The following is a 27,315-nucleotide window of genomic DNA, read 5'->3' on the forward strand; positions in this document are numbered from 1 at the left end:
GGTTTTGGCACGGATATGGAGGAGTAAAGGTGATATTGTGTTTCTTCAGGAGACTCATTTGAATGAGAAGATTGGGGATTATTTGACTACTCTCAATTACCCACAGGCGGTATCGAACTATTATGATACTAAGTCTAGGGGGGTTAGTATTTTATTAAGGAGGGGATTGTCTGTCAAAATTGAGAAAACAGTAAAGGATCAAGAAGGTCGTATTCTTCTGATGGAACAAGTTACTTACCTGTAACTGTTGTTCTCCAGCATGGGTCTGGCATGGATTCACATGCTCATGAATATTCCCCGTCAGGCCGGGAATCCTCGGTATAGAAAAAAAATCAGTATCCGTTTTGTTTCTGATCTGTCTTTCTTAGTAGTAACCAATCACTGGTCTCTGGGTCATACTGCCCCCAGCCAATGACTGCCCTCTCCCTAAGCTCCGCCTCTGGCAGCCATCCTCAAATTTGGTAGCACGTAAAGTGGCAGTATGACCAAGTGAAGAGCCGCAGAGGGGTAGGCGGGAGGGTTCGCATGTGAATCCAAGCCAGACCCATGCTGGAGAACAACAGTTGCAGGTAAGTAACTTGTTCCTTCTCCAGCATGGGGTCTGGCATGGATTCACATGCTCATGAATAAGAGAATACAAAGCAGTACACACATGCACAACCACGGGAGGTGGCAACAGGCTCAACATTAAGCAATACAACAACTCAACATTAAGCATCTCTTACCTCCTCACCAGGCTCACCTTAGGCGAACAGGTTGCGTAGCACTGCTTGGCCGACCCTGGACTCCTCCCTGGAGTCCCGATCGACGCAGTAGAATCTTGTGAAGGTGTGAGTCGACCTCCACGTCGCAGCCCTGCAGATATCTAGCAGGGGCACACCAGACAGGAACGCCGTGGTAGCAGCGATCGCTCTGGTCGAATGGGCTCTCGAACGGCCGGGCAGCGGTCGGTTCGGCAACCAGTGACAGTGACCAGATGATGCAGCAGGAGAGCCATCTGGAAATGGAAGTCTTCGAGAGAGCCTTCCCTTGATTCACAGTCCCAAAGTTCACAAACAGCTGTGACGTCTTCCGAAAACTCTTCGTGCGGTCCACGTAGAACTTCAGCGCTCTAGCTACATCCAGCGAGTGCAAAGTCCTCTCGGCCGGCGACGAAGGCGATGGGAAGAAAACTGGCAACACCAAGGGCTCGTTGAGGTGGAAGTCCGACAGCACCTTGGGCATAAAGGAGGGGTGCATCCTCAGCACCACCCTCGTGTCATGAAAAGTCAAGTATGGAGGCTTGCAAGATAGGGCCTGGATCTCTCCCTCGTGCGGAGGTGATGGCCACGAGGAAAGCGGTCTTCCATTACAGGAACTTCAGAGGCGCCGAATGCATAGGCTCGAATGGGGCCCCCATGAGCCTGGTCAGCACCACATTAAGCTCCCACGCCGGGGCAGGAGCCTTCACCGGCGGAAATGATCGGAATAGTCCCTTCATGAATTCTTTCACCAGGCGATGAGACCACAAGGACGCCCGTCCCGCAGTCCTGGTATATCGGGAGATTGCCGCCAGATGTATTTTGATGGAGTGATGGAGGCGTGAGCCAGTCCAGCTCTGGCCAGCGACAGTAGGTATGGCAGTACTTGAGGGGCCGTAATCCGCAGAGGGTTAATCTTCTGTGCACGGCACCAGACAGAGAACCTCTTCCATTTATGTCCGTAGCACTTGAGAGTTGAGGACGCCCTGGCCTTTGCAAGAACCTCTCTACAGTCGGCCGGGATGTCGTACCCTCCAAACTCTAGTGCTGCAGGAGCCAGGCCTGCAAGTTCAGCAACTCTGGATTGTGGTGAAGAATGGCGCCTCCTTCTCTGGAGAGAAGGTCTGTGTCCGTCGGCAACTTGACTGGTGTGGACGTTGACCAGTCCAGAAGGTCCGGGAACCAGATCTGTCTCGGCCACGCCGGTACGACGAGGATCATCCTGCACCGGGACATCTTGAGCTGGTTGATGAGCCGGAGCAACAACGGCAGCGGAGGGAATGCATAAAGAAATAGGCCGTCCCAGGGGAACGAGAAAGCATCGCCCATGCTCCTCGGCTGGGGGAACCTGCTGGAGAACCTCCGGCACTTGAAATTCGATTTGGGGTTCGCCCCATCGTCGGAAGAGTCGATCCACTTGATCCTGGCGTAGTTCCCACTCGTGGCACGAGCGTAGCTCCCTGCTGAGTGAGTCGGCGATCGTGTTTTTTATTCGTGCCAGATGAAGAGGCACCAGAAACATCCGTTGGGCGACGGCCCAATGCCACAGAACCTGGGCTTCCTTGGATAGGGCCGGGGACCTAGTTCTGCCCTGCTTCCGGATGTAGAACATCGTGCTGGTGTTGTCGGTGAAGATCCTCACCACCTTGCCCTTGAGGGACGGGAGAAAGGACCTGCGGGCCCAGAACACTGCGCGGAGCTCCAAAATGTTGATGTGGAGTGACTTCTCCGGGAGCCAAAGGCCTCTTGCGTGAAGATCTTCGGAGTGCGCTCCCCAACCTTCCAGGGAGGCGTCCGTCGTCACCGTCACCTGGTGAGCTGGGATCTGAAAGTCCGTGCCCGCCGACAGATGGGAGCGGGTACCCCACCACCGATCGCCCGATGGAACGTCTCTTTGAGAGGGATCCTGTCCTCGAAGCTGCCCGTCGACTGTACCCTGCGGGCGTCGAGGAACTCTTGTAAGGGGCGCATCCGAAGCCTGCAAAGGCGCACCAGATAAATGCAGGAGGACATCATCCCGAGGAGGGACTTGATAGATCTTACCCTGGCCTTGTCCGTGGCCAGCAGACGCTGCACCTTGCCCAGAATGGTCCTGGTCCTTTCCTCCGACAGCGAGGCCAGCCGCGCCACTGTGTCGAGCTTGGCTCCCAGAAACAGGGCGACTTGCGACGGAACCAGGTGGGATTTTGGAAAGTTGATGGAGAATCCCAGGTCCGTGAGCAGCTGGACGGTCTTCGCAGTGTGCTCCACGGCGAGCTCCTTCTTCCTTGCCCGGATGAGCCAGTCGTCCAGGTAGGGGTAGACGTGGATCCCCTGTAGGCGCAGCCACGCCGCCACCGGTGCGAGGCACTTGGTGAACACCCTGGTTGCCGACTTCAATCCGAACGGGAGGGCCTTGAACTGGTAGTGCCGTCCTTGGACCACGAACCTGAGGAACTTGGTGTCTTTTTAGAATGGGGATGTGGAAGTACGCATCCTCCAAGTCCAACGACAACAGGAAATCGCGCTCCTCCAGGTGTCCCAGCACGTGCTGGAGGGTGACCATACGGAACTTCTGCGCCTTGATGTACTTGTTCAGTGGTCATAGTTCCAGGATGGGGCGCCATCCTCCTGTCTTCTTTTTTACGAGGAAGTACCTTGAGTAAACTCCGGAGCCCCAAAGCCTCTTTGGGACGAGCTCGATGGCACCCTTCTTGAGCATCGCCCTTACTTCCAACAGTAATTGAGGGACGTGATTTTCCTTCCTGGCCACGGGTGGAACGCGAGGGCACTTCTTCTGAAACTCGAGGGTGTGCCCTTGGGCCAGGGCATCCAGCACCCAACGGCCGGTGGAGATGGACTCCACACGCTGACGAACCTCGCCAGCCGGCCTCCCACCGGGGTGCTTCGGCAGGGGCCCGACCCCACGGTTGGTTCAATCTTGTTTGGAGGCCGCCTTGCTTCCTTGACCTCCCTGTCGACGACGACGAGCACCACCTGGCTTGCCGCGTCCCCTGTAGGATTCCTGGGACGAAGATCTTGCCGCTTGGCGGTACGTGGAGGAGCCACTGCCGGATCCCTTGGAGGCACCTGTTCTGCCTCCGTAGCTCCGAAAGGACGGCCGTCGTTGTTGGAGCACTCCCAGTGCCCGGGGAGTCTCTGTGTCTGTCTTGATGGCCTGAAGGGACTCATCAACCGCCTTCCCAAACAGGTTGTTCCCGTCGAAGGGCATGTCCAAAACCTTGGCTTGTACGTCCTGGCGGAAATCCGTGGCCTTGAGCCATCCTCGTCGTCTCAAGCAAACGCCGTTGCCCAACTGACGGAAACCGGTGTCGGCGATGTCCGTTGCCACCGTGATGGCGTGGTCCGAAGCAATCTCACCCTCCTGTAGGATTTCAAGGGCCTCAGCCCTTTTGGCGTCCGGAAGGAAGTCTAACAGAGGGGCGATTTTGAACCAATACTCCCTGTCGTAGCGGGCTACGATAGCCAGGGCGTTGGCCGCCTTGATAGTCGTTGCTGCGGATGAGATGATCCATCGTCCCATCGTGTCCAATTTCCTGCCCTCGCCGTCCGGCGGGGAAGTTGATGTCGAGGCCGATGCCCCCCCCAGCTTTCTTCTTTGCCGCCGCCGAGACGACCGAATCCGGGGTAGGTTGTGCCCGAAGGCACAAGGGGGCAGCGTCGGGGACCCGGTACTTCTTCTCGTACCGGTCCCTCTTTGCCGGCGCCGTGGCAGGGTTCTTGAGGAGGGCGAGCCCCTCATCCCAGATGTCATCAAGAAGCGGTATGGCGAGGACCGTCTTCCTTTTAGCCTCGCCCCGTTGGTAAAGGAACCCTTCTTTCTTCTTCTCTTCTGGGCAGAGCTGGAAAAGCTTGGATGCCCTGAAAATCATGGCATGAAAGGATCCAATCTCGTCGGGCGGGGACGCCCGAGCCGGGGCGACGGGGGACACGTCCCGTCGTCGCCTCCGTCGTCATCTGTATCTGTCGTAGCCGTGTCCGTGCCTGTATCATCCCTGTGGGTAGTAGACCGGGGGGAAGGCAGAGCAGGCCGCAGAGGTGGGAGAGGTGGCGTAGGATGCGTCGTCCTCCTCTTATGCGGTGGACTTTCCGAAGGTCCTGTCTCCGGTTCCCCCGTCGGGTCTGGCTCAGGTACCTCTGTCGGGGGAAGGGGCAACCTTGTCCTTATCTCTGAGCATAAGGACTGAATCGCTGACAAAATGGCCGCCGAAGTGTCCTGCGGCGCCGGAAACGTCGGGCGCGAGGGCTCTTGAGGAGCCTTGTGGCGAAACTGTCGCTCTCGTCGTCGCCCTCGTCGGGATCCCTCCCGATGGGCTGGGCCTCTTCCACGACTTCGATGAGCTCTTCTTCAGAGGTCGTGTCTGTATCCACGATGGCCACCCGCCCCTCCCCCACCTTTTCCAACGAGGACTTCGTGGGGGTCTTCTCAATGGGCCTGAAAGACGACTCCCTCCGCGGTGGCAGGGAGACTCTGGGTCCTGAGGGCGCCTCCGCTGGTGTAGCCTCCACAGGCTGAGCCAGGGCCACGGCGACATCCTCAATCGAGGTCTTAGCAGGGTGAATTAAGGCAATCGTCACCTTCTGGACGCCTGGGGCCTTCACCTTGGGGGAAGGGTCCGAGCCTCGCTCCCCCTCTGCCGGAATCTTCGAGATCGACCGGGGCCTCTCCAGAAGCTTTGCCGGGTTCTCTGACTTCCTCTTATCCGAGCCAGAGCGTTGGCTCATGGTTGATGGCGCCGGGGAGGATGCGCCCTGCCTGGCAGCCAAGGAGCCCGACCGTTTGGCGCTCGCGGTGCCCGCGGACTCGCGGTGCTTAGCCTTTTGTTGGGCCCCCATCGCCGGGGCGCCCTCACAGGACTTAGAAGACCGCTCGGACTTCTTTTTCTTCTTCTCACCAGACGGAGGTGGCGATCCTTCATGGTCCACTCCGACATGTTCCCACAAAACGCACAGTCCTTCTCCATGTGCATCTTGTCCTCATGGAGACAGTAGAGGCATAACGAATGCTCGTCCTCCTTGAAAACATTCTGAAGCTGGCATCCAGGGCAGGTCCTGAACAGCTTCCCGGCGTCGAGCTTCCTTTCTCCTGGGCCATGTCCAGGGTAGGCCTCGGAACTTCTGGAATCCTCCAAAAGCGTAACTCGACGAAAACTTCACCCTTGAGGGGTGTAGAAAACTCTGAAACGGATCCCCGTTGATCGGATGTAGAAACGGTGGAGCTTGAGGCTCTATTTAACCGAAAAATGAGAAAAAACTCCTGAAAAAGCGCGAAAACGCAGCAAAAGCTCGAGAGCTACAGCACGAGGACTCCCAACACTTGAACGTGTGGTAAAAATCTGAGGATGGCTGCCAGAGGCGGGGCTTAGGGAGAGGGCAGTCATTGGCTGGGGGCAGTTTGACCCAGAGACCAGTGATTGGTTACTACTAAGAAAGACAGATCAGAAACGAAACTGATACTGATTTTTTTTTCTATACCGAGGATTCCCGGCCTGACGATGGGGAATATTCATGAGCATGTGAATCCATGCCAGACCCCATGCTGGAGAATGATATTTTACATAATGGGAAGAAACTTACTGTAGGGACAGTATATGCTCCATGTGCCCGGGATATGGGTTTTTGCAGGAAATTGGATGATCTTTTGGGGGAGATGGAGGGAGAGGCGATTATTTTAGGTGGAGATTTTAACTTAGTGATAGATAGTGATGTGGACAGAAAGTGTGATTGTAGATGTAATAATGGGAAAGTGCGGAATTGAAACAGTTCGCTTTTAAGTATAATCTGGTTGATATTTGGAGGGTTCATCATCTAAGAGATAGGGAATATTCGTTTTATTGGCCGGTCCATAATTCATACTCTCGGATTTTTCTTTGTTTTTGATTAGTGATAGAACGGTTGGTCATACGTTTAGTTCACGTATTGGGGAGAGGTGTATTTCTGATCATGCACTCATAGATCTGAAAATCAATTTACATGGTTTTCATAAAAAGAATATGAGATGGAGAATGCAAGCTAATTCACTTAATGACCCTCTAGTTAATGTGGGATTGGATGAATTTATTCAAAAATACTTTGAGGAAAATAATGGATCTGCTGACATTAAGATTGTGTGGGATTGCTTTAAAGCGGTTTTACGGGGTGTATTGATTTGTAGAACTTCCCATGCTAAAAATAAAAATAAAGTAAGGATTGAAAAATTAGAAAAGGAGATTGTGGGTTAGCAAAGGAATTGTGCACAAGTAGGGAAGGTTTGCATGAAACATACATTGAATAAATTGGAAGAGGAGTTAAAGATGCTTTTGCATTCACAAGCAGGAAAGAGTATATTTTATACGAAGAAGCGCTTATGGGAATTTAGGGATAAAAATGGTAGACTTCTGGCAAATAAACTCAATGGTCTGATGGTGGACAAGTCTATTACATCTATTGAAAATGATAGAGGTGAGGTATTTCATAGGAGTGAAGATATTTGTGAAGAGTTTAGATTGTTTTATAAAGAGTTGTATAAGGAACAATAACATCCTTCTGAAACCGACTTGCAGTCTTTTTTTGATAAAGTTCACGTTTTAAGACTTAGAGATGACAAAAAACTGATTCTAGAGTCTGTGATTGATGTGGCTGAGGTTACTGCTGCAATATTGCAATTGAAAGACTGAAAATCGCCCAGATGGGATTATTTTGGAATTTTATAAAAAATTTGTTGAGCAAATATCGCCCATTTTATGTGTCCTCTTTAATGAATTTTTAAAGTCAGGAAGGGTATGCAATTCAATGACAGATGTGATGATTACTGTCATTCCTAAACCTGATCGAGATCACAGGAAGTGCAGTAATTATAGACCTATTTTGCTGTTGAATGTGGATTTCAAGATATTTACAAACAATTGGGCGAATAGGCTTATGGTTAATATGGGTGGATGAGTCTCAAGTGGGTTTTATCCCGGGCAGATATGGATATGATAATATCAGGACTGTTTTAGATGTCATTGGAATACATCATAATAAAAAATCGAAAGGGATAATTGGGTTTTTTGATGCAAAGAAAGCATTTGATCGAGTTAATTGGAGGTTTTTGGAATGCACTTTATTAAACATGGGATTTGGACCAACCTTTATGACAATGATTAAGTGTATTCATTATGAGGTTAAAGCAAGGGTGACTATAAATGGTTTAATATCGGAGTCTTTCTCTTTATCCAAGGACACGAGGCAAGAGTACCCTTTATCTCCTTTTTTGTTTGATTTAGCACTTGAGCCTGTGTCGGCTTATATTAGGCAATGTGGAGAAATTAAAGGTTTGTGTGTTGGAGGTGTGGAAGTTAAAGTATTGTCTTATGCAGATGATATGCTGGTCCTGTTGTCTAATCCTGAACAATGTGGATTGGTTCTGAAACGGATGTTTGAAGAAGTGGGTGAGATTTCGGGCCATAAAATAAACTGGGATAAGACTGAGATATTCCCGTTGTCTAATGAAGGTGGTAAAGATATTTTGAAGGTATGGAAATGCAAATGGTCCCCTGAGTATGTTAAATATCTTGGTGTGTAAATCATTGGTGATTTGAGGAAAATTATGCAATATAATATTGATAAACTAGTGGATAAAATTATACATCCAATAAGACGATGGGAAAGACTTCATTTATCATTATGGACAAAGATAAATGCGATAAAGATGATTTTATTACCAAAAGTGTTATATATAATCCAGTCGATTCCGTTATTGATTTCCAAAAAACAGATTATGCAAACTGAAAAGATTTTTCAATGTTTCTTGTGGGAGTTGCGTAAGAAGCCGCAGATCCCTAGATTTATGCTGATGCAAAGTGTGGATGAAGGAGGTTTTGGATATCCTGACTTATATAAATACTGTAAGGCGTTCCTACTCAAGAAGGGTACTTATTATTTTACGAATGATGACTTCGCAGGTGCTATATGGCTACGCATGGAGAGAGGGGTTTACAATCCTTATCGTTTAAATAGCCTTTATACCATGGGCAATATGTCGGTTAATAGATTAAAGTTGAAGTCTATAGTGGCAACCAGGCAAATCTTGCAGGGATGGTTTGGAGAGAATAGCCAGTCGTATGGTTTTAGTGAAGATGCTTTTTTTTGGCACAATGAGGTTTTACAATTAAACGATAGATGTTTGATTTGGCAAAATTGGGTTCGGAAGGGGGTTTTGACAATAGGTGATATATTGGATGGTGATGATCTTTTGGCATTTGGGGACATACAGAGGAAATATGGTTTGCATGAAAGAGAAAGACAAAAATATGAAAACCTGAGCTCCCTGATCTATTTTAGGAAAAAGGATGATTGGCAATTCATTGGGAATCAAACCCCCACTGTGTTAAATGCTTACAGGACAGGAATATTCTATGCGTACATATATGACCTTTATGCAATTGGAAGATAAACATGTTGCGGCGTGGGATAAATTGAGAATGGTGTGGTTGATGATCTAAATATATATTTTACGGACAGGGAATGGAAGGATATTCTTAGGGTAAGTGCCAATGTGGGTACGGATTTGAACTTGCATCTGATTAGACAGAAGGTGGGTGGTAAGGTGTACTGGACACCAGTTAAAATGTATAAACTGGGGTTACAAACTGATAATCTATGTTGGGGATGTGGAAATGATGTTGGCACCCTTATGCATCTTCTATGGGATTGCTCTAGAGTTTGGACTTTCTGGACTGATGTGATTGATAGAATTGATTTAATTTTGGATGTAGCTTTACAGAGATTGGGTGGGAACATTATCTTATTTCTACATCGAGGTAGGTGTAGAAGTTCTTTGAAATATAGTGGTTGGATAAATAAGGCTTTATTGGTGGCCATAAGACTGATCCTTCGAGTTTGATAAACTAGGAAGAAGCCTACAGTTGAAGATTGGTTAGTTGATTTGCACACCTTATCGAATTTTGAAAAGTTCTCATTTAGAGTGAAAGACAAGGAAGAGGTGAACAATCTGTTTTGGGGTCCATTCAATGCCTTGTATGATTGACTATATAGGCTGCGGATTTGTATGAGGAGTGGGTAGAAATGGTGTAGTAGGAAAAGAGATAGGTAAGGGGAAAATAAGAGGGGAAAAAGAATATTTTTTCTTTTTTTTTTCTTCTTCTCACTATTATGCTTTTTGGGGGATTTGGTTTGGTGTTGGTGTGTATGTTCTATGTTAAATGTTTTTATTGACTGTTGTATTTTGCTCTTTTATTGTTTACAAAAATGAAAATGTCTTAGTATGTTGGAGGGATCATTTGATTATGCCCTTTGTTTATTGATATGTCCTTTAATTGAATAATTTTGATTTGTGTTCTCTGGTTCACTATTCCTTTCTGTATTTGATTCTTCTGTGATTTAATTTAATGACATACTAATAAAGAGGTTTAAAAAAAAAGTATCTCAGATACGACATACTTCCTGAACTGCCTGAATGACATCACAGCACTCAGTACCGACTGTGTTTTATTCAGTTTTGACGTCTGCAGTTTGTATACGTTCATCATTTCCCACGATGAAGGATTTGAGGCTATTGAATGGCTCCTTCTAAATACAACTGATCACTGAGGTAATGCTCAATTTGTACTAAAGCTATTGAACTTGATACTCTACAATAGCCATTTTCGCTTCCAAGGGAAATACTATTTGCAAACATCTGGCACTTCTATGGGGTCTCCTATGACCCCGCGTATGCCAATGCTTTCATGTTCAAGTTTGACAGTGATCATGTACTGGGCCATCCTACTTGGTCGCCAAAATATACTGATTTGGAAACGATTTATTGATGACATTTTTGGAATCTGGTGTGGTACCCACGAAGATCTGTCATTTTTTGTATATCTGAACACTGTCCACCCAAGGATAAAATTCACTATGGAGATTGGGAGACCTACACTCCACTTTATGGATGTGAACCTGGAGATCAGTAATAATAATAATGTATTAATGTGTTACAATTTATAAATAAACTTTTCACATAAATCCAAATCATATATAAGCATTCTCATAAAAAAATATTCAACACATCTAAAATAATACATTTACAAACTTACAAAATCACAACATATAACTTAAAAATAAATGTATCCATATAGGCGTTATCTTGTAAATGCAATAGTCATTCTACATTCTGTTTCCATATAAAACTAAATACATTCAAGATAAGAAACTAAACAAGTCACTTGTGTTCAAATAGAAATCCCTAAAAAACTCTTGCTCACTAATCACACGTTATACAATGCTATGAAACATGTCGGGCTCGCAGAATTAATGTTGCGCCACCAGAAGATTTCCTCCTTTATATGCTCCACATTACGTACATATTTCTCGTAATGCTTATTTTAAGTACTTGTCATCTTCGGGCAGCAAGTCAGTACATGTTTCCCTGATTCAACCGATTCTTTATCCTTGCATATTCTGCAGCTGCGCTCAGAGCTAGTTAGTGTATGCATTACACCTGTGTTTTCCACGACTGGGAGATGGTTAATCCTAATAAGCAGGATAAATCGTCTGAGTCTTATCCCAGGACACAGGTTTCAATAATGTTGTGGCTTTTTATATGTATTCAGCATGTATTCACAAATTGATATTTTTTTAAATATTCAAAGTGAGTTTAGTTTTCTAACCAATCAATTAGATCTATTTTCCTTGACAAAGCAGATTTTGCAGAGGGGGTGAATTCTACCCGTCTGTAACTCCAGTTTATCGTGGCCAAAACATTTTCAGTATTGGCCTTCAGAGCCAACCTCTTGGATTCCCTACAGACTTCATGTCGAAGCAAGACCAATAATTGGTCACTAGAGGTACTACTAATCTTCAGGTGGAGTTCCGCTCTTCTCTTAAGGACCATTGATTTCAAAGATTGCATCCCCAGTTGTAATCTGATGATAGCCATCGGGATACAGGTAGGGAGGCCTAGATTTTTTTTTTCAGAATTTGCCCTCCACTACCATTAGCCACTTACAGTCAATTTGTTGAAGAGCTTGAAGTCCGTATATCATCTTATGGGTGAGAACCCGCTGAAGCAGAAGCCGTGCCACCCATATACTGAAACCACCATGGGATCTAGTGAAACGATAGACTAGAGTCGTGATTTGAGCAGTTTTAATTTATTTTTCTGGCTTGAATACATAATAGGTAATCCTTAGTAGTCTCAAAGTCGATACCCAGATATCTATAGTTGGGTGCACACAGCAATCAAACTTTCTCACGTCACCTAAGATCACGTGACCTGCATAAGTACAAACAAGGCAAACCAAAATGGCGACCGCAGTGGCGCGATCGAAACAGGAGGACCGGTACTTGTGAGGAAGACAAAGATAACCCGGTAAGAGACTACAGATGGGTACCCCCAATAGCAGTAGGGTCCAAGACCATCACGAATATGCGATTGCCTAAATCTAGATACCATGACATCGGCCACCCTCCGCACGAATACACAGCTGAGCAATACCAGTGACCATGTGATGCATAATACGCGCACATAGTCAAATGCCTCTGTTATTCTTGTCTTTCCCATGCAGATCACTCTGGATGACGGAAAAACACTAGAGGCCAACACCATATGCGAAGTACAGCACTGACAGTGGTACAATGGAAGTCCACCATCCAAAACACCCTGGTAGGTAAATGAATGAATATTGGGGAGTTAAACATGACATGGAATAGATGTAAAAGGTTGCCTTTGACTAACCACATGCATGCACCTTCTCATAGGAACAAGAGCTAAAATGAATATGAGATGTGACTGACATGAAAAGCAGAAGCCACACGGACACAGCGAAGTAGCCAGGTACAAAAAGTAACTTGGCATTTCCAATACTGTGACGATGTGGGTAAAAAATATAAAGTGACATGGGCTTATTACTTAATAGGCCACGAAGCAGGACCATGACGGTCTACACGTGAAAAAGTGGATTGACTCACCATAGGAAGACAGGTGAGCAGCAAGGACCTGTCTACCAAAACACAATGTATCATACATGTCCATAGAAGGGTTACTGATAGTGTCCCCTCTCTATCGTCCTCCATTCAAGGCATACAAAAGCCAATCTCCAAAGCCTGACTACAACCCAGGAATCCTCCAGAGCCCAAAAATAGGGCACACATACATTAATGAAAAATTGTCTTGTATTGTGATATGAAATGCTTTGACAAAAGCAGGGTATTTTTAAGTCCTGAAGAAAGCGGAAACACAGTTACAACTGCTGAAACCGGTCAACAGAAGAAAGACAAGTCTAGGAGTGATGACCCAAACCCTGATACCCACTACTAGCGAGTCGTGGGTTCGGTTTATTAACATCAATTGAATCCTATTTTAATGAGTGACAAAAAACAATGACTGTCCGTTGTCTTAGAAAAACTTAATTGACACCAATTAAGTACTTTTATCAATAAGACACACCACTTTGTAGGCGATATGAATAAAAGACAAACAATCTACTTAGGGTGTGCACCTTTTTTTAGAAACGTAGGAAAGTGTTAGAGAGGACAGGGTCAGCCTCTTGCATGTTCCCCCACCTTAGATAGGCGTCCCACCAGCGCTTCCTAGGGATGACTAGAACCACGTGAAGGGACAAAGTTTGTGCATAAGGAAATCCATGTAGACATAGGGAAGACCACCAGGAATAACTAGACTCCTCCAAGGCCACTGACAGTGAGAGTAAAGCATGGTCACTCCAGTTTTGAGCAATTACCTCAAAGTCTGACATATGCCGCCAACTCAGATGTGACAAAGGTATAGTCGAGAGTACTCGTGCTTTTGCCGTTACCCCACGTTTCTTTACCAGGATAGATGCCTATCGTTCTTCCATTTATCATTTACATATCCCAATATTTAAAGAAACTCAGCCATTCCTGCCCCACCTGATCTTTTATCGTGTGGAGCATTCTACTCTCCGATCTTAGGAGAGGATTGTATGAGGACTATTTCCCTCCCGGTATGTGGTAATTAAAATCACCGGCAATCGCAATATGTTTGTTACCCTGCTTTAGGGACCATCTTATCATAGTTTCATGCATTGATTTTTGTATTATTTCATTTTCGCCAAGCTTGGTTTCAATTTGACATGAGTTCATATTGTGTGCAATCCCCACAATTAACCGCCCCATAGGGTCTGCCCCTCGGTCCCTCGTTGGCTATAGATTGATACAGCGTATAGGCATTTAATACAACTTGCGAAGTAAGCCATGTTTCTTGTAAGCAGAAGCAAGGGTACTTCGTGATTACAGACAGTGAGCCTCCTGCCAAAAACAGGTGGTTAAATCCACTGCAATTCCAGGACATAATTGAGAAGTTTCATTCCTTTTTGAGGACCACCGGGAGGGCTTCTGCCAACTATTTCAGGATGTTTTGAATGTCCTCCAACTGTGGAGATTTCTCTTTAGGTAAAGTGGGAACAATTATCTTGCTCTTGGATACCACAGGCTTTGTCCTAGGGCAGGTCTGATCTTTTTTTCGGGGTCCTCATCAAGTTGAACATCAACCTCGACTAAATTGTCTTTATGTAATCGCATTAGTTGTATAGTAGATTGAAATTTACAGTGAATGGCCGATACATTAGTGTTCAGACAGCTGTGTGGTTCGATTAATTCAAAGTCCTCTGATCTTAATACTCTCAGTTGTGGGATTGAATGCAATCTTGTCAAAAATTTGGTTCTCGTCATCGGATTCACTTTTTTGGTAAAGGTTCTTAACAATGCATATATTCTTCTTGCTCCCAGCTGGTACTGCAACCGTCAAGAGTTAAATTAACCTTTTCTCTTGACGGAAAGTTCTGGCTTCTACATAAAGGGGTAGAAGAAATCTTGTCAGGCTCCCCCTCCATAAAGTAAGCTGGGAGCTCAGACGAAATTTCCTCAGCCACCGAAGCATCCTTCTCCTTATCAGTGATCAGTCAATTTATCAAACAGCCCTCCTTTGACACAGTTTTCGCTTTATCGCCCGTGTTGCTTTTTTCTTAGACTTTTTGGAGGCCTCGACACATGGTCGCTTTCTCATGGCGACCTTTATTGACAATCTCTGCTGTTTGCGTGAAACAAATATCTCTGAACTGTTGGATACATTGATTTCCTGGATGGGATTTTCATTTGACTCAGCCGCAGCCAGCCCGACAGCTATCGACAAGTTGGTCTCTGCCTTGTCCGTCGAGTTACAATTTGCCCCATTTGCAAGAGCCAAAGTGATGGTGTTCTCCAAGATGAGTCCATACATTTTTTATAAAATCTTAAGTGAGAATTGTAATGACGCAACTGAGGTTTGTAACTCCTTCATTGTGCCCAGTGTGGGGCAAGAGTCAATAAATGGTTCTGTTACCGAATGGTATGCATGTACCACCAGATTAGGTGAGACAGATAGCCTCTCTGTCACATTTGGCGGTTGCGGTAAATTTGGTGATAAAGCATTTGACTTAGAATCTTCTGATACCTTTGGCATAGTAGCGGTCATTTGTCTTTGCATAAAGACATCTCCAGAAGTGAGTTATTGTCCATCTCTCCCTCAGTAGACTTGTCTTGCGGGTTGTTACCAGGAGCAGTAAATAATTCCACATTTTCCCGCAATGTCAGATTTTCCTCAACTGGTTGATTGGGCTGGAAAAAGGAGGTAATAGTTCCTGCAGCTACTGGGACTGTTTTTTTAGTTTTACCTTTGCCTTTACCCTCCTTGTTGCCCACGCCCCTTGCGCGTACCTTTCCATGCATTCTGAGCAATTTATAGTTTGATCCCGAGATACTGGTGCTCATTTTTTCACGTAAATTATTCTATGTCAGGAACTAGAATACTTATCCGATACTCAATATGATTCTGCCAGGGTTAACCAAGTAATTTCTTGTGCTTTACACAGGAGCAGTCAGAACCGTAAATGTGCAAATAAATACTACGGTATTTGGAAATGGCGGGAGTGTTAGCCAGTACAAAAGGAATCACTCAGACAGTCTTCCCGCCCGCAATTTCAGTTTGTTCAGCACCCTCTCTCAATGCTTATGCCTGCCCCTGCACACGATAGCCAAAAAGCAGTAAATGAGTATTCAGGCAGTAAAAGAGCTGCAGCCACTTGCCCCAACTGGATGTGACAGCGACCAGCACAAACCTTCAGCGAGACCAGGTCAGGCTAGGAGACACTACCCACCCAGCCCAGTCACGGCGCTGAGAGACACTTCACAGCGATATCCCCCCCGGTTTTTGCAGCGCCGGCAGAAAGTGAAATCACGTCGCCTGAGGCTACGGGAATCACTGCACACAACGCTGCCCAGTCAGCAGCTCCACCAACGGACCTCTCACTCAGACTGGCCTGCAGAAGCTAATCGCTGTGGATCGCAGCACAGCCAGTGAGAAAGTGAGTCCACCTCACACTGTCGGCTCTCTCGGCGCTCCGTTCTGAGCTGTTAGAGTAAAGCAACCGCTACAGGACCACAAGTGTGTCAAGCCGCACCTCACTGAGAACCGAGAAGATGTTGCTTCCAACACAAAATCCATACAGTACATCATTATCACAGTTTATCACAAACCAACCGACGCTAACAACTTACTGCACTATTCCAGTTTCCACCCGAGGGCAATGCTAAAGAATTTACCTTACAGCCAGATGTTGAGGTTAAAAAGAATTATATCAGACCCTGCAGGCCTTTATACAGAATAGAAATATTTAAGAGAAGGGGTTACCCAGAGAGCATCTTGAGTGAGGCGAAGATAAGATCGTCAGATGTGACAAGAACACAATTGATGAGACCTAGGACCCAGGACAAAGAGACACCTCTCTTGTTTATCTTTAGGTTTTCTCGCCAAAGCTTTTAGATCAGCAAAACCATCAAAAAACATTGGAGTATTCTTCACAATGATCCTTTACTTCCCACACTTTTTCCTAAAGCCCCTGTGATGTGTTTCAAGAGAGGGAGAAACCTTAGGGATAAACTAGTAAGGGCAGAAAAACCACCTAAGGAGAAACAACTACTCCGGAGGACAAAAAACATTCCAATGCCTCAGTTGCTCACACTGCAAAAATGTCATTAAGGGTAGTTTAGTCTCTCACCCACGAACAGGTAAAAAGATCAACCTTAAAGACTATTCAACCTGCCTAACTACAGGTGTTATTTATATGATTAAATGCCCCTGCAGGAAATTGTATGTAGGTCAAACAATGAGATCAGCTAGGGAAAGGTGGACGGAGCATAAGTCAACAATCCGATGTAAAAATCAACATTCACCAGTGGCTAGACACTTTGCAGAACAAAAACACACAATAGCCCAAATCAAGTTCCAGATACTTAAGGTAGTTAAACACCCACAGATGGGATGCAACTACCATTCTCTCCTTCTACAAAGAGCTCAATTGGATCCATTTGCTAGACACTGCTCAACCAAAGGGTCTGAATGAAGAATGCTCATTGAACTGCTTTGTGTAATTCTACACCGTGGATATTATTGAGATTGCATCTCTCCTAAATTATGATTGTCTGACTCTTGTCTATTAAACACATCGACCAACCATCAGCACATCTGGAGGCTACACATCTGTGCATTACCCCGGATGCAGTTTGTATGGTATATTTCTTTCTGTCCAATGTTGTATTTTAGCTATCTAGATTGAGTTTATTATACTCTATACCATCAATACATGACTGGATATATGGGTTACCAGATTACCGTATATTATACACATTTGTAATACAAGATGTCCCACAGTGTGTTTTGATAATTTAATCAACTGAACATGCAATGGGTTGATTCCATCTAGGACTTTACTAGACATTTGCAAGTCACCTTGACATAATCTGTGCTTCTATCCACTTATAGGTTATCTTTTACTCACACTCGGAGGATTATTCAACCTCCATTAGCCATCACATACAACGTGCATGATTGCTGCTTTAACTATTTGAATTTATTTACAGCATGTAAGTGGACTTGCTATTTGCCAGCTATACTTGAGCAGATATGCCATCACTGGTATTGAACTAAACCTACTATTCATAAGATCGATCCCTCTTCGATCTTGTCATTCTCAGTAGAGGTTTTTTTCTCACGTCTTTCATTATTTGTTTTATATTCATTATTTATTCTTTATCCAATTATGTTTTTTATATGTCTCTTTGACTTTTACATTTCATGTTTTTTACTTGCTGGTTCAGGTTCTTCATCGCAGAAATACGGTTTTTGTTGGTGAGGTTTCATAGTAAGCATCCAGTTATCTCTACCTATTCCAAGATGGATGCCTCTTAGATATCCACAACAGAGAATCTTCGGTCCGTCTGTTTTCCTTGCCTAGCATCCTTATTTATATCTTTCCAACATGGCGCCGCTTGTTTCTATGGAGACAGACGCTTTGCTCCTCTTTCCGCATCGAACTTGAATCTGTTGAGTCATGACTATAGGTAGGTCAGACTTCTTTGTCCTCTGACATCTAGATTATGTTTCTTAACACAGGACTACTTATTTTGACTTCGCTATATTTATTTCTTGTTTTAGCCGTTACATCACTGCTATTTTGGGAATCATCTGTTTAATATCACGGATTGTGTATCCGGAATTCGAAGCTTTGGTTTGTGTACCTTTGATCATTGCCCGGCTACTTCATTTTGCAGGACGTCGCTAGTTGACCTTTAGAGGTATGTTTCTATGCACGCTAGGAACTATAGTGTGATCTGTTCATCCAAGCATTTTTATCAAGTCAGGTATTTCGTTTTCACTATCTTTTCATAATTAGGTCCATCACAAAACCAGTTACCTATCGTCTTCCAGCTGCACGCTGCTGATTGTAGTCCACCAAAGTGAACTTCGCATTCAGAACTCTATTGTTCGATCGAGTGTCTTTGTTTATTTCCCGCCTACAACATACTTTGTGTAGGATGGAGCGCATCCATTCATTAAGGCAGGTTTGCTACTCTTAAGGGATTACAGTGCATATTAGGTCTGATCTGTTACTCAGCAACTATTTTTATTAAGTCAGATATTTTCCTTCCACCATTTCTACATTTAAGTTCACCGCGTAGTTGGTTACCTGCAGGTCCCGGTTCCACGCTGTTGCCTCTCTATGAGGTTCCACTTTACTCATGTTTCAGTCCCGAACATTGTACTCTTCTCCGCTTGTGGATTCTCTAACGTCAAGGTGAACAACTTCTCCCCCACCTTTTTTGCCTTATATTGGCTTTAATTATTGCAATACAGGTCTGGATCCCTATCAGACCACCGTATATTTAGGGCTTCTTTCATTCCCTCACGGTTCTTCTTTTACCCATTTAGTTATTTTGGACTAGTGGAGAGAGATGACATTTGACTTGTCTGATTTTCATTTACATTTTTAAACAACTATTGTATTTGTTTTCTAGATCGGATTTACGGGATACACGCATTCTAGAATTTGGTGAACTTGACTGATTTTTTCGTCCACTAATTGGAATTCTATCACGACTGAATATAGTTCTCACTACATATAAGGTTCTAAATTGTTGGATAGTATGATTTGCTGGATTTAGCCAGGATGGTTCAATGGTCATGTTTTACTACAATTGAGTGGTATACATTAGCCTCTAGAAGGTTGCATGAAAGCCCCTATATTAGTGATCTAGGGACTATGACTAACAACTTGAACTTGGAATTTTGTAACATATCACTTTTTCTTTTAAGACATGATGGTCTCAGATAAAAGATCCTTATGAAAGTGTGGTGTTAAAGAATTAGATGTCTAGAAATCTGGACATCTATATTGATGTATCATGATTATATATGAAATATACTAAGATGTTGACATAAATATACTTGCTGTAATGTATTGTTGACACCACATTCATACACAACATTTTCCTTTCAGTCCTTCGAGACTCTTGAAGAAGAGGATAAAGTCCTCAAAACGCGTCAGTCACATAGAACAGACTTTTGTTTATGTTTTTGCTTTGCTTTGTACATTTATACTTTGTTTGTGAATTGAAGAATATATATTTTTTTTTTTACAAAAATATGCTTGTCATGTAACTTTCGTTTGAACAATGATCTCATCTGAAGTATAATAATAAGTTATACAAATATTCATTAGCTGTTTTGTTCAGCATTTGATAGTGTGCAGGGGACGGGAGGATTCGTATGTCGAATCACCTTTTTGTCTATATTGTGTGGTGATTTTGTGCCAAGATCAAAGTTCCTCCCCTGCACCTGTAATTTTCATCTTGAGCAAATTTAGACACTTCCTGAGTTGCATCTTCAAATATTTGGTGTGCACCATTACTCTTTACTCATTGTCTGCTGTTATGAGCCAGTCGTCATCTAGATAAGGGTACACTGGGATCAATTCTCTGCATAGGTGTGTCGCTACTACTGCTAGTGCCTTTGTAAAAACTTGAGGGGTTGATGCAAACCCAAAGGAGAGTACTTTGAATTGGTAGTGTGCCATCCTACTTTGAATATTAGGTACTTTCGATTGTACCGGCAACATTGAAATATGCAAGTATGCATCTTTCATATCCAGTGTTGCCATGTATTTCCCCCTTTTGAGCAAAGGAATGACTTCCTGTAATGTTGTCATTCTGAACATCTGAGATTTGACATATGTGTTTGCCGGTCTTATATCTAGTACTCGATGTTTGTCTTGTCTTTCTTTGAAAAAGGTAGTACACAGAATAACCTTGTTTACCACTGAGGGCAGGACAAGCTCTAAGGCACCTTTTTGTAGCAGAGCTTATATATTTGCCTGTAGAATCTGTTTGTGTTCTAGAGACATCTTCCTGTATCTTGGGGGAAGATCACCAGTAGTTGTAAAAATTCCACGCAATCTCCGCATTTCACAGATAAAAGCACCCACTTGTCTGATGTGACCCCTGTAAGGAACTCAAGGTGGCAACAGTAAAGACGCACACAAGTGATCACAGTTCAAGGGTGTTTATTACACTGTACATGGGTGAGTAAAACACCTAATCTAAACCTAAATCTAAGATGGGAGGAAGCTACGACCATCAAATAATAATAAGGCAGTCCTAGTGGCGTCTTGTCAAATAAAAATGGCCAATACTAAAAAAATACTATTGCCAATCCTTACTGCTAAGTTACCAAACAGTGTGCGATAATGTTCACAAGAAAAGAAAGAAGTGTTCACCAAATGAGAAGTCAGAATGTTATGGCAAGGGTCTCCCTTCCACACATTTTGAGCATGGGACAAGGCGGGACTCTTAAGCACCGCACACTCCTGGGCTTCTCCAGCACAAGGTTACAGTTCCTTGCAGCGATATCAAGGCCTTCCGTGGCCAAGGCTCTTTCATAAAAAGTCTCTTGCGTTAGAGGGCTTAATATATAAAACAACAAAAAATTCCTTTGCTTTCTCTGCACCCTTGGATCCCCCTTACCCGCCGATCCTACTTGCAATGTTGGCCTCCCTAAGTCGGGTTCACTACAGCCATTCTTTCAGAACATCAACAACTTCTAATATTCCAAAAGCCTTAATGTCCTTTAACCAACCATTCACTGTGGACAACCCTCACCCGGGTTTACATTTGTCCTCACAATGTTCATGGGTGTATCTCTGTTCACCCCATTTTGCAGGCATCCCTTTGCTGGGTTCAGATCTGCCAATTATGCACAGTTCACCTTGCTTTCTCACCAGTGCGGAATTCACTTCCCTCATCTTTCTCTTGGTTACGGATCAAAGACTTTAGATTGTACAAGTGGTTTTACTCAACTCTTGTATGACCACTGGGATCTCCTACGTCGGCTTTCATCGGGCCTCCTGGTATAAATAGATTTCACAAAAGGGGACCAACCACAGTCTTTCAAATAAGAGCCCACGTGGTGCCGGACCACTCTGCAGCTGGTCTCTCCCTGAGCTTTAAAAGTTCAGTAACACACAAGGTCTTTGTTCTTCAATATAACATTTTGCCATTTGCAACCTACACTCAACACAGCCCGGTCTTCTATCTCCCTCCAACTCACCGGCTGTGCTGAACTCCTTGACGCTACTCGTCCTTCTGGAGTCAAGGATGGTACCACGGTAACAAGCACCTCTCTCCGCCTTGATTATCAGAGTGGGAGGGCCCCGTGCACTGTTGCCATCTGTTACACTACACGCTGGCTCTAATTCCCGGTCTTGAAATTCCTTTCAGAGGTTTTGCATGTCTGGGTCGAAAAGGGCAAGGGTACTTCCCTCCTTGTCATCTTTTCCAGTGTCGCTGCCTTTCTCCTCCTCTTGAACTGCTGTCCTGCTAGCAGCCATGCAGTAAGGACACACTCCTCAATGCTCCTGCCTGATTCGACATAATCCTTACCAAAGAAACGGGTCCTGAGAGCCCTGTGACCTGGCAGCATACAGACCTTGCAGGGAAAACCGAAAGAGCAAAAGGTGACGATTCAGGAGAGATCGGATACTGCAGAACGAGTCCGACGGTGACGCCTCTGCGCGCCGGACCAATAACCAAGATGGCAGCTGGCGCGGGCATCACAACCCGTAATGACCCAGACCCAGAAGCAGCATAATTGTGTGGCGAACCGGGGTCAGCGGCGATGCACTGCAGGTCCCGATAACATCCGTGAGGGAAGGGTTGGCAGCGTGTGTCGAAGTAGCAGAGATCCCATTAGATGGATTGGAAGTAGGTTGTATAGCCTCTGGAGAGACCTGGGGTTGTGGCAGCACTGCGGAGCAGCCCATCAGAGCAGGAGGCAAGTGCAAACAAGACACTGAAGGCAGCCGGGGACGGGCTGCAGTAGAGGAGTATAAAAGCAGGCTCAGTGGAAAGCAAACAAGCAGGTAAGGCGATCGCTCATACGGAAGGTTTCTGCTGCGTGGATAAGCATCACCGTACACTCTGGAAGGTAAAGTGCGACGGCGGAGCAGCGCCGCTTGGCCTTCTGAAGCAGCACTAAAGTATAAGGAAGAGCAAAATAATAAACACTCCGCTGGGGGACACACGAGTAACGTGGCAAAATAATCACCAGTAATGGGCCGAGGGCCGCGTAACACCAGGATCTTGGGTCCGGAAACCCTGCAAGACTGCAGCGCTCATCATTAAAGACGGCGACTCAGACACCGGATTGGGAAGTAAACAGCATCTGCTTTGTGCACACCCTGATTGCACTGCGCCGCCCTGGTTCATGTCATGCATGGATAGTGTTATCAAGAGTTGGGCCGTTCCTGTAACGCTCACCTGATTCCCGTAGAAGCGATGGTCTTGACTGGGCGTATACCGTATCTTCAAAGGTGATGTGTAACACACGGCTGGCTCTTTGGGCTGGACCTCTGTGCACTGTATGTCTGACTTGAAGGGTAAGATGTCTTAGGTAAGTGAACGCCGTGCTCTCCATCTGCCTCGGGGCAGGGTGCTGTAACCAGTTTCTTCACTGGATAAGGGGAGCAGGCCTCTTGACTACAGAGGACTGCTGTCCGTCGTTTACTGCACGAACGGTAAGTTTTGAGTAATTCTAATGTCTTTAAAGTCTTTAGTAATGATGTTTCTTGTTTTGCAGGGCTCCGGCGATGGCGGATGACGGGTTGAAGTGAGTTGAAGATGGAGCCCGTGTGATGAATAGAAGCGCCTGGAAGCACGTAAGTAAGCGCTTGTTGCCTGCTTCACGATGCGCTCTAACTGTCTTTTTATTTTGCAGGTACAAGTTCGGAGCGGCTGCAGGGTGCCGGAATACCCACTGGGTTAGATGTGGAAAGGAGTAATGGCACGTGAGTATTAAAGTTCCCCAATGTCTTTAAACGCACCTTGTTTTGTCTTTCAGATGCGGGATGCAGCGCCAAAGGCCTCCGGAGCGTGCGAAGAGTTGGTAAGCTTTTGTCTTTCAGATGCCGGAATGCAGTGTGAAGCCCTCTGGAGCGCACGAAGAGTAGGTAAGCCTTTGTCTTTCAGATGCCGGAATGCAGCGCGAGGCGTTGGTGACAGCCGATGGACCAGGTAAGTGAAGAGCTGTCACTGAAGCCCGTAATGCTAACCTGTTCTTTCTTGTCTTTATAGGTGTTGCTGAAGACTGGATTCAGGATGGTAAGCCTTTTTCCTTAGGCCCAGGATCAGATGCAGAAGACACGATGAGCGTTCTGCTGCAGAGGATGCAGAATAACGCAAAGCAAGATTCATCCATCGGGTGTGGTTTAAATAGCCTCCTGTAGTGCTTAGGTGTCTCCTTCCACAGCCACGCCTAGATAAGAAAAGAGTTCCTGCTTTCCAGAAGAGTTCCAGTGTTCTGAATCTAGGGAGTGGCTCCTGCCCCACCCAACAGGAAAAGTAGTTCCAAACAGAAGAGGATCAGAGGCTCAACTGGCAGGCAAGTAAGCAGCATGGTCTGCTGCAGGTAAGTCCACCCAAGCATTATGAGCCCGGCGCTTCCAGCGCTGGGACTGGGCATATTTATGAGCCTGGTGCCACTGGCGCCAGGACTGGGTCCAAAAGGTCCCAATTGGGACTGGTTGGCACTCGGAACCGGGGTTATGGATCTGCTTCCAAGGGAGTTGGGAAAACCCTGACCTTTTGGAAGCAGAGATCATGACAGTTCCATCCGCAGAAGCGTCAACATCTCCCAGTTGTGGAGCACAGGGTGGTCAGCAGGGGCTTCACACATGTCATCCAAGGCACTCAAGGGCAGATCCAAACAACCCACATTGGACACACTTGCAAAATTAGCAAGCACAAGTGAGGCAGGGTGAGATGGAACAGATGGGGGGGGGAATCAACAAGTCCTGGCAGCGATAGCAGCCCTGAAGAACACATTGGAAACTAAAATGGACACTATCAGTCTGAATGTGAACCTTTTGAGACAGGATGTTAGGGCTCTGGCTGAGAGGACAGGGTCTCTGGAAAAGCAAGTTGCAGAGAATACGGTGTGCCTGAAAGACTCCACGAAAGACATTACAATATTACAAAAGCAGATGAGAAACCTGGAGGGGAGGGTGGATCACGCAGAAGGAATAATGTCAGAATTATTGGTCTCCCTGAAGGGGAAGAGGGAGTGAACCCCACAAACTTCATCGAAAACATGCTCATGCTCTTGCAGGAAATCAGCCCAGGCACCCTCACTCAAGGCTTTATAGTTGAACGGGCACACAGATCCCTAGCCAGGAACAGAGAAAAGATCCTGGAATACTTCAGAACGGGCTGTACGATACAAATAGCATCTTCAAAAATCACACCATACCCCGATTACACTTTGCAGGTACAAAAACTAAGGATGCACTTTGCCTCAGTGAAGCAAAGGCTCTGGGAAGCCAACTTCGAGTCTATGCTGTTGAGCCCAGCGAGGTTAAAGAGCATATGCAATGGCCAGGCCCTCCTCTTTGATACACCAGAGGAAGCGCATAAATGGATGGATGCAGAACGCCGGCAGTCAAGAGCCAAGAGACAGTTAAATGACACTGCAGATGCATGATGGAGGCTCCTCATGGGCACCGGAAGAGGGACGGTGGGACTAGCACTGGGACAAACGGGTTGGGCAACAAACCCACTTTCAGGGCAACCTTTGGCGTGAGATTTCTGTGGACAGGAGAGGCAACTGCAACGTAGACTCCGGAATACTAGGAACATACGTTGTGAAGAGGCATCCTCCACCCAAATATCGTTACTTTCGGATACTAGTTGTTATGTATCTGCCCACTGCATAACCGGCACCGGAGGACAAGGATAGCCAATGCGGGAGTGAGAAGCGGGAGTGACTGAGCATGAGGGACATAGCTGGGAAATTGTTGGGGGTTGGGGGACAGTTGGGGAAGGGAGGGACAGTTGGGGGTCAGCCTATATAGCCACACAAAGCATACACAACACGACATTAGGTGTTCTAATATAGTGGTATGTATGTGCCTTTTACTTTTCTTGGTTTTCTGAGAACACATTCGGAAATAAGGTAACTACATCTTTTAGATCTTCTTGCTGTTGGATAGATAGCTCAGGAGAAATTCATTCAAAGTTACCTCTCTCTTCTGGAACCAGACAGGCTAATACTTTGGCATGGGTGGCTGACGGGATCTCTTTCCACTCTTTCAAGAGATTTACGTGATACAAATGGACCTTCTCTTTCTGTCCGGTTGGGTTACTTTATAAGTACAGGTTCCCATTCGTTCTAATATATCATAGGGTCCGTGCCACTTGAAGACAAGTTTGTTTTCTGAGGTGGGTAAGAGGACCAGTACTTTCTGCCTTATGGAGAATGATCTTACAAACTAGATCTCAAACCAATTTCAAATGTTCTCGCACTGTGGTGGCGGTTTGCGAGATGGGAATGGGTGCCTCATCTCGTTCTTCCCAGGTTTCTCAGAGCATGTCCAGGATATCTCTCGGCTCTCTACCATAGAGCAGTTCAAAATGAGAGAAACCTGTGGAGGCCTGAGGGGTTTTCCTTACTGCAAATAGTGCCCACAGGATCATTCGGTCCCAGTCTTTCCCATCCTTATCTACCAATTTGTGTAAAATTAACTTCAGAGTTTTATTGAATCTTTCTACCTAGCCATCTGTTTGGTGATGGTACACAGAAGTTTGCAAGATAGTAATGTGGAGTAGTATTTCCTTGGGAAAGCGGACTCTGGAGAAATACGGCAGAAGGCGTTTAAGGATTTTCTGTGTGGTATTATTCCGCATTGGGAATGCTTCGGGATATTGGGTCGCACAGTCGACAATCACAAGGACGTATTTGTTGCCTAGCCTGGATGTTTCTGGAAGTTCAATTATATCCATCCCGATACTTGAAATAGGGACTTCTATGATCGGCAACAGGTTAAAAGGGGCAGGTAATGGGATGTGCGTACTGATCTTTTGACATATTTCACACGTCTGGATAAAGGTCTTTATATCGGCGTGGATACCTGGCCAGTAAAACTTCCCGCTAATATGTGCATGGGTTTTAGATTGTCCTAGGTGCCCCCTGGTAAAATGGGAATTCACAATCTCCAGCACAACCTTTTCAGTGGCTCTTGAGCATCACTAATTGTCGTTTTACTAAGCCTTCTGTAGATGGTCTCTCTTCTATAAAGTAGTCCTCGTTTTAAGAAGAAAAAGGGGCTTCCTTTCTCTAGGCCCTCTCCTTTCAGAATAGCCTGCAGAAAAGTTTCAGCAAGAGTTGGATCATTTCGCTGGGCGAAGGCTATGTCGGGGTAGATGGTAGGCTCTTCTCCCTTCCTTTCTTCGATGTTAAAAGATTTATCAGCTTCCCCAAAGCCCAAGGTACCTCTTTCTGTTTTGTCGGGTTCACTTTCTTTAAACAGAGGAAATAGAGCCCTTTTCAAAATTCCTTGGCCAATTTGATCTCCCCAACATACCTCAAAAGGGATCTCACCATGATTCTGTAAGAGAACCCCGGAAGTCAGAGGTCAGCCTATATAGCCACACAAAGCATACACAACCTGGTTGGCCCACCAGGGTTTACATAAGATTTGACTTATGACAGGGGACCTTAGGATAGCCACCTGGAATGTCAGGGGGCTCAATAGAGGAACAGAATGACATATTTACGCCGACAGAAGGTGGACATAGCACTCTTACAGGAGATGCATCTTACCCAGGAGAAACAATTCGCCCTCACCAGGAAATGGGCTCGCCATATTCAGCGTACGCGAAAGGGGTACTTCTATGGATCGCATAGACTGTGCCCTTTCGGGTGCTTAAAGCGATT

The 27,315-nt window shown here is 45.6% G+C and overlaps 1 protein-coding gene across 2 annotated transcripts in view; it reads right to left on the minus strand.

Annotated features, from left to right (window-relative positions):
- Positions 1 to 27,315, minus strand: part of EXOSC9 (exosome component 9) — a 1,088,118-nt gene that overhangs the window by 21,101 nt on the left and 1,039,702 nt on the right. The window lies entirely within an intron of this gene.

Source organism: Ambystoma mexicanum, chromosome 6q (genome assembly GCF_040938575.1).
Source record: "Ambystoma mexicanum isolate Mex_15411 chromosome 6q, UKY_AmexF1_1, whole genome shotgun sequence".
Classification (NCBI taxonomy): domain Eukaryota; kingdom Metazoa; phylum Chordata; class Amphibia; order Caudata; family Ambystomatidae; genus Ambystoma; species Ambystoma mexicanum.